Below are 13,748 nucleotides of genomic sequence, written 5' to 3'. Positions count from 1 at the left end.
TTATATAAATAAAGCAATCATAATATAATTATTAAAATATAATATAAATACTTATAATAATGTTTTAATTTAATTTAAATTTAAAGAGTAATCACTTTAATAAAAGCTGTTATTGTTTTTTAATAATTCCCCAAACTACAGACTGACAAATTTTCATGATCCTCTTCATGATTTGCCTTAATTAACTTATTAAGTATGAAACTGTTAAATGCATGTCTAAATGCCAGAGAGCCCTGATTCTGAACTATATATGTGATTTTTCCATTAGTTATATATTCAAGTTTTTTTTCTCTACACTTTAAAAAATCCTTGAGAGGCAGGGACTATGTCTGCTATCTGTTTTACACTGATTACATTCTAATCAATTCTAATCTCCTTATACACACTTAATGAGTAATAAATGGATTAATGAATGAGTTAGTGAGTAGATATATGACATTAAATAACAATAGAGATAGGTAAAATTCAATGTACAAGAACAGGTACTTTTCCCTTAAAGATAATATGATAGGGGAAAAAAAGGATAATATGGTAGGGTTTGGCTTACACAGACCAAGGAGTCTCTGGTCACACATACTAGACCTTTAGCTCGACAGCCTGGGCTTGTAGTAAAGAACTGGTGGGAATTTATATTTAAAAAGCTCAAAGAGGAAACAACCACTGAACAAGAATGGGTTACAGAACTAGAGTATGAAGATACTTACAGTATATAACTGAAAAATTTAAGACTGTGCTGCTCTATAAAGTTCATCTTATCACTTTGGGAGTAACAAGGTCATAAGCTTTTATCTTAAAAAATACTCTGAAAAATTACTGAACTTAAAAAATAATCACTTATAATGCATGCTTACTCTTCTCTGAAAGCTTTGTGAAAACAACAGGCATCGTGATTTTATGCAAAATCCACTTGAAGACTATTAGCAAATCTCAAATAATATTATATTCTGAAGTAAAAAGAGTATCTTAACCTTATGTATTTACCCTAAAATGTATTATGTGATGTCCTATCAACTTTAAGGAAGTTAGTCTCTAAGGCATAACACTTTTCAAATAACGAATTACTTCTTTATAATTCCTCAAGGAAAAAAATGTATGAGGTTAGAATGAATAAATTTTGTAGCTCTCCAACATTTTACCAGTAATTTGGTCTACTTTCATAGAATGTACACATATATCCCAATCTCCCCAGAATACCATTTCAAAATGCCAGATATAAATTAAAAAAAATTTTTTTTCCATGCTTAATGATGATTTTCCACAGATATACAGCCAGATATGCAAAAAGGACCTCGGCAGGTTATTATTCTGAGTTACCAAGAAACGTTACCGAAACCATATCCTGCCATTGTGTTTTTTCTAGCTGTCTCACTTTTGTTACCATGCTGGAAATGAGAAGCCTGAGTTCATGCTCACAGTTGCTCCGCAGTGTCAACAAGGAAACTTTAAAAGCCAAACAGCCAGGATTAGATAAGGTAATAATTTTCACTACTCCCATCTGAATATTCAGTAAACATGTATGCCTGGAAAGTTAAACTGTGGGATTTGGAGAAAAGTGAAATTGGAAACAGTTTAAACTGACACATGGATTGATTCTACTTAGAAAAACCTCAGCGAGAAAGAAAAGACAGATGCTAGAATTCTCAAAGTGTAGGCAATGGAGCTATTTTTTTGGAGTCGGTGTGTGTGTTTGTATATGAGGGAGATTTGGAAGCACTACCCTGGAGAAGGAATGGTGAAGGTTAAAAGAAGGAAGAAAGCAAAGAGAACTGCCAACTGATTCACTCCTTTCTCCAAGAGTCTGTACTGTGCCAGAAAAGGAAAAAGAGTGCATTAGACCGAATTCTATTCATGGTAAACAACTGGTCTGAGCCTGACAGCAAGAGAGAGGGGATTATAGTATTTACTTCGTGGAGGCATATTCATTCTCCTAGGTGAAGACAATACTTTTTATTCAGTGGAGGAGAAAAAAAGTTATTTATATACTGTACCCTCAATATTCTCAGAAAGTCTACACAACCACACAAGCAAGCACATTATTTATGCCCTACATTAAAAACACCAGCCCTGGGGCACCTGGGTGGCTCCGTGGGTTAAGCCGCTGCCTTCGGCTCAGGTCATGATCTCAGGGTCCTGGGATCGAGTCCTGCGTCAGGCTCTCTCCTCAGCGGGGAGCCTGCTTCCCTTCCTCTCTCTCTCTGCCTGCCTCTCTGCCTACTTGTGATCTCTCTCTGTCAAATAAATAAATAAAATCTTTAAAAAAAAAAAAAACCACCCCTAGCAGCAATTAAAAGTACATATATATATATACATAATGGGCCACATTACTCAACTGTTTTAAGTTTTGGTTCATTTAAGAATCAAGAATTCTTTAGTTTAGATGTCTATCAATCTAATTCATGTCTTATAAGTAAGTTTTGGACAACTTTATATTTATTCACAGACATACACCCTCTAAAGAGTGAAAAAAAGCAAAACTATTTTATACATATGTATGTGTGTGTGTGTCATTTTTTTAATGTTGCTCTCTTTTTTGAAAATCTTTTCTGGAAGTTATGCAGTATTGACAAGCTGTCCTTTGGATTTTTAACCAGCACTTACCTTTCTCTAGTCTTATGAAATGTAGTATCTCAGTTGATGAGAACTGATAAACATACCAAGAGACCACTGTCCCACACAAAGCCACACATTTAGAAACAGTAACAAATTCCTACTTCTCTTTTGAGTTGAGCGTAAAAAATCAAATCCCAACAAAATCCAACAACCAGTGCAAAAACAGAAATGTGCAATGCTACTTAAAATATTGACATTATTGCATAACTTGATTAGAAGGAATGTTGAACCCGCATGAAATAAACCCAGTGTACAACTGAGCACTCTACGTTTTTAGTGTAATCTTGTCTCTATGATTCTATCACTTGTGCAGTCATAAATGATGCATAAATGGCATGTTTGTGCATATTGCACACTGACAATTTTTATGAATGAATACACAAAAATGCTCAGAATTCGAGAAAATGGATGGCAGCACACTATTTTGAAAAACGGTCATTAAGCCTTGGAAGCAAATGATGAGGGAAATGGTCGGTGTCTTTTGGTGCCATTCAGGGCAATTGTATTCCCAAGTCCCCTAGCAGAGTGTGTTGGAAACAGCCATGAAGCTCTTTCCTTAGAGACTGGTTCTCCCTCTCAGGAACATTGCTACAGAACGGAGAACGCGCACCGCTTCAAGGATAAAATGCATGCATGTCCCTGTGCTCCGAACACTGTTCATACATCGGAGACATCACACTCCCTAAATCCGGTCCCACAAGTGTGTGCATGTGAGTGTGGCATTTACCAACAAATGAACAGAAGGCAACAAGAGCTCGCCTCCTGGAAATAACATTCCCCATCCCTGCCCAGGCAGGCTGCTCAGCACCTTCTCAGGGGCTAACACTGGAGTGCCTTCCCCACGGGGACGGAGCCGTGCACGAACAACCTTCTCAGGGCTAAGTCAGCTTCAGCTTTGTGTGTAAGTCCACTCGGCGCCATATGGCAGTTTGCAATTCCTTTCGCAACTCAAGTCTGGCTAGGCTGCCCGCGATGATTCATTCTTACAGGGAAGACCCCTTCGGGGAGCAGCAAAGCCCCTTCACTTACCTAGCTCCCACAGACCCCGCTCAGCAGGCGGCACGGGCTCGGGCACCACAAAGGGTTGTGGGATTCCCCGCTCCCTCCGGGGCTCCTCTCCCTGCGACGGTCCCCTTCGCCAATGATCTGTCGCTGGAAATCCCCCTCCCCTCCACGGAGAGGAGGGTCTCCCCGGCTGGCTGGAGCTCCTGGCGTTTTTCCCCCTCTCCTCACATCCCTGACTCTGTTCACGGTCTCTAGCAGGAAAGCTCAAAGGAGAGGCGGCGGGAGGAAGCTAAGGTATCCTTAAAAAGAACAATAATCTTCATCGATCTTCGCCCCCTTCCCCACGCGGGCCCCCATCCCCCTGCCGCCGCCGCCGCCGCCGCCCAGACAGGAGAGGGCTGGGATAGAAAAGGAAAAAATCGAGCGGGGCTGAGCTCGCCGCGCGGAAGGAGCCGGGAAGGCGAGCCGCGCGGGCCGGAGAGTTGCCGCTCGCTCGGGCTGCCGGCGGAGAGGCGGCGGCGGTCGGCGGGGGCGGAGGGTGGTGGGTGCTTGGTGGGTGTGTGTCTGTGGCGGAGCCGGGGAGAGGCTGGGCGCGGGAGGCGAGGCAGGGCGCTCGGGGGCGCCGGGCCGGCGCGCACACCCGCCCGCGGCCACCCCGCCTCGCGCTCCGCCTCCTCCCGCGCTCCGCGCACCCGCGGGCTGAAGGGGCCGCCGCCGCCGCCGCCTCCTTCTCCTCCTCCTCCTCCTCCTCCCAGGCGCTCGCGGCTCTCGAGGTGGGCGGCGGGCCCGGGTGGCTGGGCTGAGCGGCCGGCCGGGCACCGTCGGGGACGCCCCGGCTCGGCCTCGCGGGGCGGGAGCTGTGCGCTCGCCCTGGGACAGCGCCCCCGAGCCCAGGGCGCGGCCGGGGCGCGGGCGAGCGGGCGGGCGGGCGCCCCCCCCACCTCGGCGGGCGCCTCCCTCTCCTCCCGCTCGCCCGCTGCTCCCTCGGGCCCCGGGCCTGGCTCCACACCCACCTGCTTCCCTCGGTGGCTCCCGCTCGGCGGGGCAGGAGGGTCCGCATTCGGCGGGCGCCACGCACTGGGCGGCGGGGAAAGCCCGGGACGCCCCGCGTTCGAGCGCTGTGGTGGCTTCGCGGGATTCCCTGGGCCCTGGTGCTTCCAGCTGCTGGGCTCTCCCCACGCCCGCCCTGACGCGACCCTGACACGGGGCCCGCTACTTGACCCCGGGAACCTAGGGTGAAGGGAGATCGCTCCTGAGTGATGGGGCCCAGAGTATTTTCCCGGAGGAGTCAGGACTAACCCGGAGCGCCGATGGGATCTGACTTTCCTCCCAGCGCCTCCAGGTTCGTTCAGGGGCCCTAGCCCTCCCCCGTAATCCCTCTTTCCTGGGTTTGAGGGAAAAGCCGGGTGGGCTGGTGGCAGCCTTAACTCTTGCTTCCCACGGGGGCGCTATTCGTACTCTGGCTTGCTTTATTTTGCCCGCTCTCCCTGCGATCTGGACAATTTTGTGCCAAGTTCCTCCTTGGCGAGGCCGCCTGGTGGACACCCAGACCTTTCCCCACCTTCAGGGCGCGGTGAAGACAGGATGAACTTGAATATAAACATCACCTGGCTCCCCAGTTCCCTCAGCCGTCTGCTCCTTAACGGGCACAGTTAGAGGGGCTTTTAGGAAAACAAAGTAGCTTAAAACACCCTATAAAAAAGCACGTAGGCCATGATAGTATATTTAAAGCTGGGGCTCCCTTCTGAGTTTCTTTAGGCCAAGAAAGATGGGTATTGAAGAGAGTCAAAATGCACTCAGTTTTAAATAGATCTCATTTGGTCCTTGCGTCTGTTTCAGTGGCCCTGAGGCGTACTGGGAAGCACTATCATCTAGGGATCTCTACACCCTGATTTCTCGCCCTTCTATAGGCCTTACCTTGTGCTGGTGTTTGGGGAAGGATTTTTTTTTTTTTTTAATAGAATTTGGCCTTTCACGCGCCATCACCCTCCCCCCAGGACCTGTCCTGGTCCGTTGCTCTTCTTGAGGCTTCTCTAGTATGAACACTAGAAAGAGAAAGAGGACTTCCAGATTGCTAGACCTTTATTACCACCCCTGACCTGTTTCCAAGCTTCAGCTCCAGATTTACAGGGACCTGCAGGATGTCCCCTCCTGCGCCTATGGTCTTTCCACCTTCCCATACATTTCACGTGCTTTCGGCAGATTGGTCTTCCCCAACCACAGCCCTGACCATCTCATTTTCCTGATCGCAAAGGTTCCCTAGTTCTCCATTCCCTACCAGTGTCTGCCCACTTGTGCCCTTGCGTGTGGACATCTTTTCTTCTAGGACACCCCTTTCCCCTTCTCACATCCAAAATCATCCCAGCACTTCAGGTCCCACTTCAAATTCTGCCTCCTCCAACTCTTCCCCTTTGATTTATAGCACACGGTTGGAGCAATCTTTTTTAAGACATATCACCTTCCTGAAGAGTATATGTACTCCCCCTGTTCAGGTCTTACTGTTTATTTTTTATTTTTTTTTTTAAAGATTTTATGTATTTATTTGCCAGAGAGAGGGAGGGCACAAGCAGGGGGAGCAGCAGGCAGAGTGAGAAGGAGAAGCCCCGACGTTGGACTTGATCCCAGGACCCTGAAATCATGAACTGAGCTGAAGACAGATGCTTAACCAACTGAGCCCACCCAGGTATCCCCAGTCTTTCTGTTTAAGTTAGTTTCTCCAGGGTAGTTTCTCCATATCCCTTTGTTTGCATTCCTTACATTTAACCCAAAGCCACATATGTAAGAGATACCTATTCATCCACTGAACATTTGTTTTGCAACTCCTCTCAGGCACTCTTCGTGAATAAAATTTATAAAATAATTTAAATTCACAAAAATTACTTAAGATTCACTCCAGGTGTGCCTAAATTTAAGTGGTATACTCTTTCATAAATTTTAGAGATAGTGAAAATCCCCTTACTTTCTGGCCTTACATCAACATTATGGTCATTGCAGTAAGAATTTACTCATTTGTTAATTTTTTTTTTTACTTTAAATTTTACTTTAAATTTCCATTAGGGTTTAGAAACCCAAATCCATTTTCCTATCAAATGATCATTTGTCAAGAGATCAAATTATCTATTGGCTAAAAGACATTGCTACTGTCTCCATTTTGTGGAAGTAGGGCACTAGGAGTAGCGTATCCATCATGCCTGAATTGTGTCTACAAGCATGCAATGCTATGGAAAAACAGTCTTTGGAAATAAAATCTAATTCTGCTTAATAAATTACTCGTGGCCCAAATAGGCTATGATGGAGAATCACCCGTAGTATACAGATTGTTTGGAATAGCTGAGTTCTCCATATGCACAGCTTGAGTTCTGGATGGCTGCAACAACTCTTGTGTTGATTATCATCATGTGGTTCTACTGCCTTAGAATATACAGTTTTGTATTTTTTTCAGTTGTTCTCCAAAGCAAAAATGAAAATGATCTTGCTGAAAAATCAGACATGTTTTCACATTACTCCTTAAGCCATTTTTTTATATTTATTGATATTTATGGAAACATTCCTTTTGTTTATATTTTAATTTCTCAGGTTTACCTTGAGTTTTGATGGAATTATATTAATAAGAAAGGGGATAAATATTTTGTATGTCAAAATGCTTCCCTTATAATGCTTGGCAAAATAAATAACTTTAATGTAAGTTTAACTTGCAATAGTTTTATGCACATCAGCTGATAAAATTTAGATGAAGTGTTTCCTCCTACATCACAAGCATAATAGATTTTTGGTATTTTGTTGTTGTTGAATAAAGCATTTGAAAATGTTTACTATAACCTGAATAACATCATTACTGACTACACTTTAATGTTTCAAGTTGGACTTTCATTGGTGAATTGACTTGCAGAGAGAGCCCGTATAGATTAGAATAAAGTAGTAAAGGCTCAAGGATGAACGTATTTTAAAATGTTAAAAGCATAAGGCTAAGAATTTATGGTTTGGGGGACTGAACAATTAAAAGTTGGATTTAAGTTTTTGTAGAAGGCCAAATGGAAAAAAGTGTACAATGTATTGAGTAAAATCAAAATAAAAAAAAATTCTAAAGGAACAATATTTTAAAATGATGCCAAACCCCATTAAAGGGGAAAATTTACAAACATTTATATGTAAATATGGTGTGTGTGTGTGTATGTGTTTTCTAGGAGGATATACATTAACAAGCTGAAAAAATTATCTTGAGGAGTTTGAGAGGCAGGTTTTATTTTATTTGTTATAACCTGATTATACCAAAAGATAGATGAATAGTACTCTTATTTAAGCATCAGCACCATGAGGATACTACATTTTTAATCAGAAATCAAATAAATTGAAGCTATACTTTTTAAAAATAAGGCCTAATACTACTGTGGCACTTATCATACAAGAAAGCAACCACTGAGGAATAACTGGAATTTATCACATTCTTAGACCTGATATGCTTTCTTCTGCCCTTCTAAAGGAGAGTGTAGGAAAGCTGGGAAGGTTTAGAGCAACTCAGAATCTTAGCAGCCACTGAAATCCTACACTTGCACATTGCAGTGAAGGCTTGAAAAATAAATGAGCTGTCTGTGTGTTCTTCATTGAGGAGATAAGTACTATCTCATTGATTCTTTTGAATTTAGTTGAGACAGATTTGGCTGTCCTTTGAAGATTCAAAGTGAGAGATAAGCTCTAGACTGACTGAATTTGTATTTTTTTTAACAGTTCTTGTACTGAGCCTGAACTTTTTGAAAGATGCCAGATGCTTAAACACAACATTTCTCTGCCATATAGTAACATGAATGTAAGCACTGTGTTTGCATCCATCCTTAGTGATACTTCCAAACATTACGAGTCTAGAACTTCGTTTCTTTGTGGGAATCTAAGAGCCTTAGGAGGAGGGGTTTCTGAGACCAATGAACTGCAAATTTCAAAAATATGCTACATAAGATCTGAAATGTAACTGTTATTCTGGGACATGATGAAACAAGAATTGGATTCCTAGTTAGATCTTTGTCCTATGTCTGTTATGTATTTGTGCTGTGTAATAATAACAAGTAAGTTTTACCAAGACTTTTACTACACGGCAGGCACTGGGCTAAATTCTTTACGGGTGTATGCTCATTTACACTTTATAATAGTTCTTTGAGGTAGGTCCCATCCTTATTATTCTATTTAATAAAGGAAGTAAGTGAACTAGAGAGAATTTAAATTATTTGCCTAAGCTCACACTGTCAGAACTGGAATTTGACTGAGGCAGTGTAACCTTAAAATTTTAGACTATTTTCCCTCTACCTCACCCCAAATTGATACTACCTTTCTGCCTGTTTCACTAGGTTGTCTCGTGTTCATGTGGGAAAATATCGTATAAAATATTATTTTTAATTTACAGGATGGAAACCTGGTTAAGAGAAATGTGGGAGCTGCCAACCGCGATCTACCTAAAGAAAAGAAAAGGAAAGAAAAGAAAAAATGCATTCCTGGTCCTAAAGGGGGATGGAGGTAGGATATACACCTTCTGTTTTCCCAGTAGATAGATTGATGCTGCTCCATCCACACCACTCACTAGCTGTCTGAATGATGTTTGTCTGAGATTCGACCTGACAAGGCTGGGTATGTCTGGAATGAAGCATGTGGCCATGGACTAGGATAAAGGCTTTCGGGCTTACACAGGGAAGGTACCTGTGTAAATTGCAATCCACCCAAAAGGAGTAAACAGCTCCACATTGTGAACATAACACCAGCGTGGCAGATCATAAAACTTCTGGGGCTCTTAGTATAATCTAGGTGGGATAAGTAAGAAATGGAATAATCTCCAGTAGTAGAGGAAGAATAACCAGTCACACTGGAAAAGAGCCCTCTTTGCATTTATGAGGGCATTATTCTCAGCCCCAGACTTCACATCATTATAAGCAAAAAGTGGATATAATGATGTAAGATGTCTCTCATGGTGAGGCAAGAATCTTGACTGTCAGAAGCCAAGATCACAACCACAACAAGCAAAATTAAATGCGTTACCCACAGTCTTTTCTAAGAAAATTTCTGTGTAGATCTAGGACTCGACAAAGCAATTGGATTTAAATTGTGGTAGATATTCTAACAGTGCCTTTGTTCCCTTCTGAGAAGAAAGTCTGAGCTGACAGTACATTCAAAGGAGACATACTTCCAATAGGGCCATGATTTCTCAGAATGACAAAAAAGTGTGCTGCCGTATTTCTTGGTCTTCCCAGTAATTGGCACTCTTGAACCTTTAAAACCTTTTTTGCAGTATCAAGCAGAAATATTAATCATTCCTAGGATCTGTAGCCTTAAAAGTATCATTTCTCACTACTAATTAAGGCCAGGCTTTAATGTTTTGTTCTAAATAAAATATATCATGGTAATAAATGTAAAATCAGAGCTTTTTAAAAGAACCCTAACATTGTATATTCACTAAAATTATATCAAGAATTTAACATAGTAATTACTGAAAAACATTTAAGTATTAAAAATAAATAGATATAACTAATGAAAATTAATAGACACTTATGAGAAGGAATACAAACTCAAATATAAGCATATTTTCATTAAAATATAGTATAGAAATGGAAGAAAGATCTTTTTTCAATAACTCTAACTTTTAGGTTGCTTAAATACCAGCAAATTGTCAGTTTATGGAATTGAATATACATGCTAATTATGACACATATTCATTATCCTAGTTCATATAAAATATATTATTATGCCAAATATATAATTTGAAGTTAAATATTGCCAGTGTGTATTTTACATGTTTGGTTCTATTACATGTTGAATATTGCCAGTGTGTATTTTACATGTTTGGTCCTTTTCAATGAAAAAAAAAACGAAGACTTGTTTCAACAAACATGGTATGTTTTGGAACATGAGAACAAGTGATTTTGACTGGAATCTAAAATTCAGAAACAAGAATTTTGAAACGACAACTTCTTACCGCCCCCAGCCACCACTTCTACTCTGTGCATAACTAAACCAGACCCAAGTAGGTTTGAGCATTTGTCGTATTTCATATTTGATTTAGCTAATCACATTGCTCACAGTGATAGTCACGCATGGGAGAAAAGATGGAAATTCAAACATGGAAATTCAGCCTGTTAAATCAGTCTAACTGGCACAAAAGCAATTTAATTGGACTTTCTGCTCCTGCTATCAAATAAGCCCCCCACTGCCCTAGCTGTTGCTGAGTTCACCTGGCACTGCGTTGACGGGCATGTTGGCATCATTAAGGAAGAAAGTCTTCATGAACTTTGAGTTAGTCGTGACTCCTTCCATCAAATCCTTTTCCCCCACACAAGAAAGTGAGGACAAAGAAAACTAACCTCTCCCAAGAACAGCAACAAAAACCAAAACTGTATGTCTTCTGTGGTTAATGCTGATTGGAGTAGGGGGATGAAATCTCACCTGCATTAGAGAACCTTTCTTGATTCCTCTTTCAGTACTTGTATTTCCCTCCAAAATTAGTCCCTGATATTAGCAGTGGGTGTGCCTCACTGATACCAGGTGGGGTTAGCTAGTTAGAGTACACACAAAGAGGAGTGTGGCCTTCTCTTAGACTGTTTTGGAAATTACCAAATGCAATCATTATGACAACTGCCTTTGATAACAAGAGACACACAAAAAAATCTAGCCTAAGGCCCATCATATTCTCTTTACAGATTTCATTACTTTAAACATTTCCAATTCCAATATTCCCAGGAGAAAGCTTGAAAGTTCATCATTTTGCACAAAATTTCTTTGAAATTTTGAAGGGCACCCTATAGGATATCATGAAATAATTGAAAAGAGCATGTTTCTATCTACTACGTAAAATGAAATTTACCTATTGTGAATGACAAGCTCATGAGAGCTTGTTCCCGGACATAAGACTTTCAATATGGTGTAAGGTTATAGGCTTATGTAATTCTCTATGTCGCCTATGGCAGTTGCCAATAATTGTAGAACTAGAGATTAACACACACACACACACACACACACACACACACACACACACACACTTAAAAAAGCCAAGTGGATAAATTGAATTAGCTGAACTGTGAATGCTGAAGAAGGAAGACATACTTTGCTATCTCTTTACAAACTCTTCAGTTTACTCCCTGAAGCATGAGATTTGAGTGCCCGTAGACAATATTATTGTTTGGCTTGCGGAACTGTGAAGTACTGCTGGCATCCCTATTTGATAAATGTGCCTGTTGACATTTAAATGACTCTGTTAAGATTTGACCTAGAAAATTACAGTCCACTCTGTACACTTTATTACCAGAAGAAGGTGGCCAGATGAGGGAATTTGGAAAAGAGTAACACAAATGATGAAAGAGGAAAATAGGAAGAGGAACATTTAAATGGTACTACTAGAGTGAACGATGAGGAAACAGAGATAGAGAAATCCTGTGTCTTAAGAATGATCGTATAAGTACGAATGGAGGTAATGTTGAGATAATGATCAGTGACTTAAGATAAATATAATTAAAGAGTGAGGTGAAAGATAACTACACTATTTTTAAAATAAAATAAAAAAAGAAGTGGTCACCAATATAAAAAAAAAATAAAATCTCATTTTACAGCATAGGGAAAGTTCTTCTCAAAGTATTTAGTAAGCCCCTCTTTAAAACAAAAAAGTGAAACAAAACAAAAAAGATACTTAGACTTAAAGGATGTAACATGTTCATGATAAAGAGTTACTTTTCTCACACTCTTAAGAAAATAAAAGTACATTAGAGCTTTTTTTCCTAATAAAAGTCACTAAGGCAATGGGCACCTAAGAACCGTGACACTTTCTTTGATCATTTATTTATTTTTTATTTTTTATTTCTGTAAGAAGAGTGAGCAGGGGCAGAGGGAAAGGAAGAGAGAGAATCTTAAGTAGGCTCCACGCCCAGCATCTAGCCAGCCTCAGCCGGGCTCCATCTCACTATCCTGAGATCATGACCTGAACTGAAATCAAAAGTTGGACACTTAATCAGCTGAGCCACCCAGGTGCCCCTCTTTGATCATTTAAATAATAAGGCACGTTATATGTTTTGGAGACCAATTTTATGTTGAAAATATGTGTTGTATCAAGTAATAAACATTGACTTTATTATTTGGACTGCCTGTTCCATTGCTATATTCCAAAATTATTTATGATTTAGAGAATTAAAATTCTGGTAAGTCTCCTGTGTAAATGAAAACTTACTTGACTGTCTCAGAGTAAATGATTTCTGTACAAAGTCATTCATTTTTTCCTTAAGAAATGTGTGGATTTCACAAAGTTTTCAGCGTTCCAATTGGATATCCCTTCTTTATTTCCTTCACACTGTTGCACTTGCTGAATAATTTTATATTCATCACAGCTAGAGGAACAGTTTTAGTAGCTAAAAATGTGTAATAATTTCCACCACAAGTGGGGTTACCTCTTAGAAAGTTGCATTGAAATGAGGAAAGCCAGAATCAAAGTTGACCACATCCTCCTTCTCTATGCTTCCACTTTTTCCTCCTGCCATGACCAGTGGTATCCCTAAGACTTTCATCCATATGCAGATGACTCCTAAAGCCACATTTTCTAATCTGGTATCATGCAATTAGTGTTGCATTTCCAACTGTGCATTGGATTTTCTCACTTAGATATTCTGCCATTATTTCAAATTAATTCATCTGAAATAGTTGTTCCCCTGATCACCGTGCCTGACCACTGTTCTTTCCATGGTCTGCATGAGAGCTTTGGCAGCCATCTTGAACTCATGGCTTGCTCGCTCCCACATTCAGCTACTTAACCAAGTACCATGAATTTTCTTTCATAATGGCTTCTCACCCAACCTTGAATGAACACACACACACACACACACACAGCCTCACGCTCTGCCCCATTTCCACAGTTTCCTCTAGTATGAATATTTTCCCACTCTCACCTTCCCCAAACACTACTATCAACCTGGGTTCAAAAATCTCTCCCTGCTGCTTGTGAAATAAATGTCCAGTCCCTTAGGCTGAGGTTCAAACCTTTCCATGATTTGACTCTACTTCATGTGGCCCCCTCACTCCCCACACTCATTCCTTTAGTGACTTTCTCTGAGAAATTCAGCCTTGCCCAGTTCACTCTTCAACCACACCATGTTCTTATCTTGAAATACCCTTTCTGT

The 13,748-nt window shown here is 40.9% G+C and overlaps 1 protein-coding gene across 1 annotated transcript in view; it reads right to left on the bottom strand.

Moving 5' to 3' along the window:
- The window catches only part of KCNB2 (potassium voltage-gated channel subfamily B member 2), a 404,699-nt gene extending 400,404 nt beyond the window's left edge, over positions 1-4,295 (bottom strand). Inside the window, exon 1 of the mRNA XM_032316872.1 lies at positions 3,640-4,295. The gene's annotated coding sequence lies outside the window, so the exon portion shown is untranslated. The remainder of the gene's footprint in view (positions 1-3,639) is intronic.
- Between the last annotated feature and the right edge of the window lie 9,453 nt (positions 4,296-13,748).

This window comes from Mustela erminea, chromosome 16 (assembly GCF_009829155.1).
Source record: "Mustela erminea isolate mMusErm1 chromosome 16, mMusErm1.Pri, whole genome shotgun sequence".
Lineage (NCBI taxonomy): Eukaryota > Metazoa > Chordata > Mammalia > Carnivora > Mustelidae > Mustela > Mustela erminea.
This window is presented reverse-complemented; position numbering and strand designations above follow the sequence as displayed.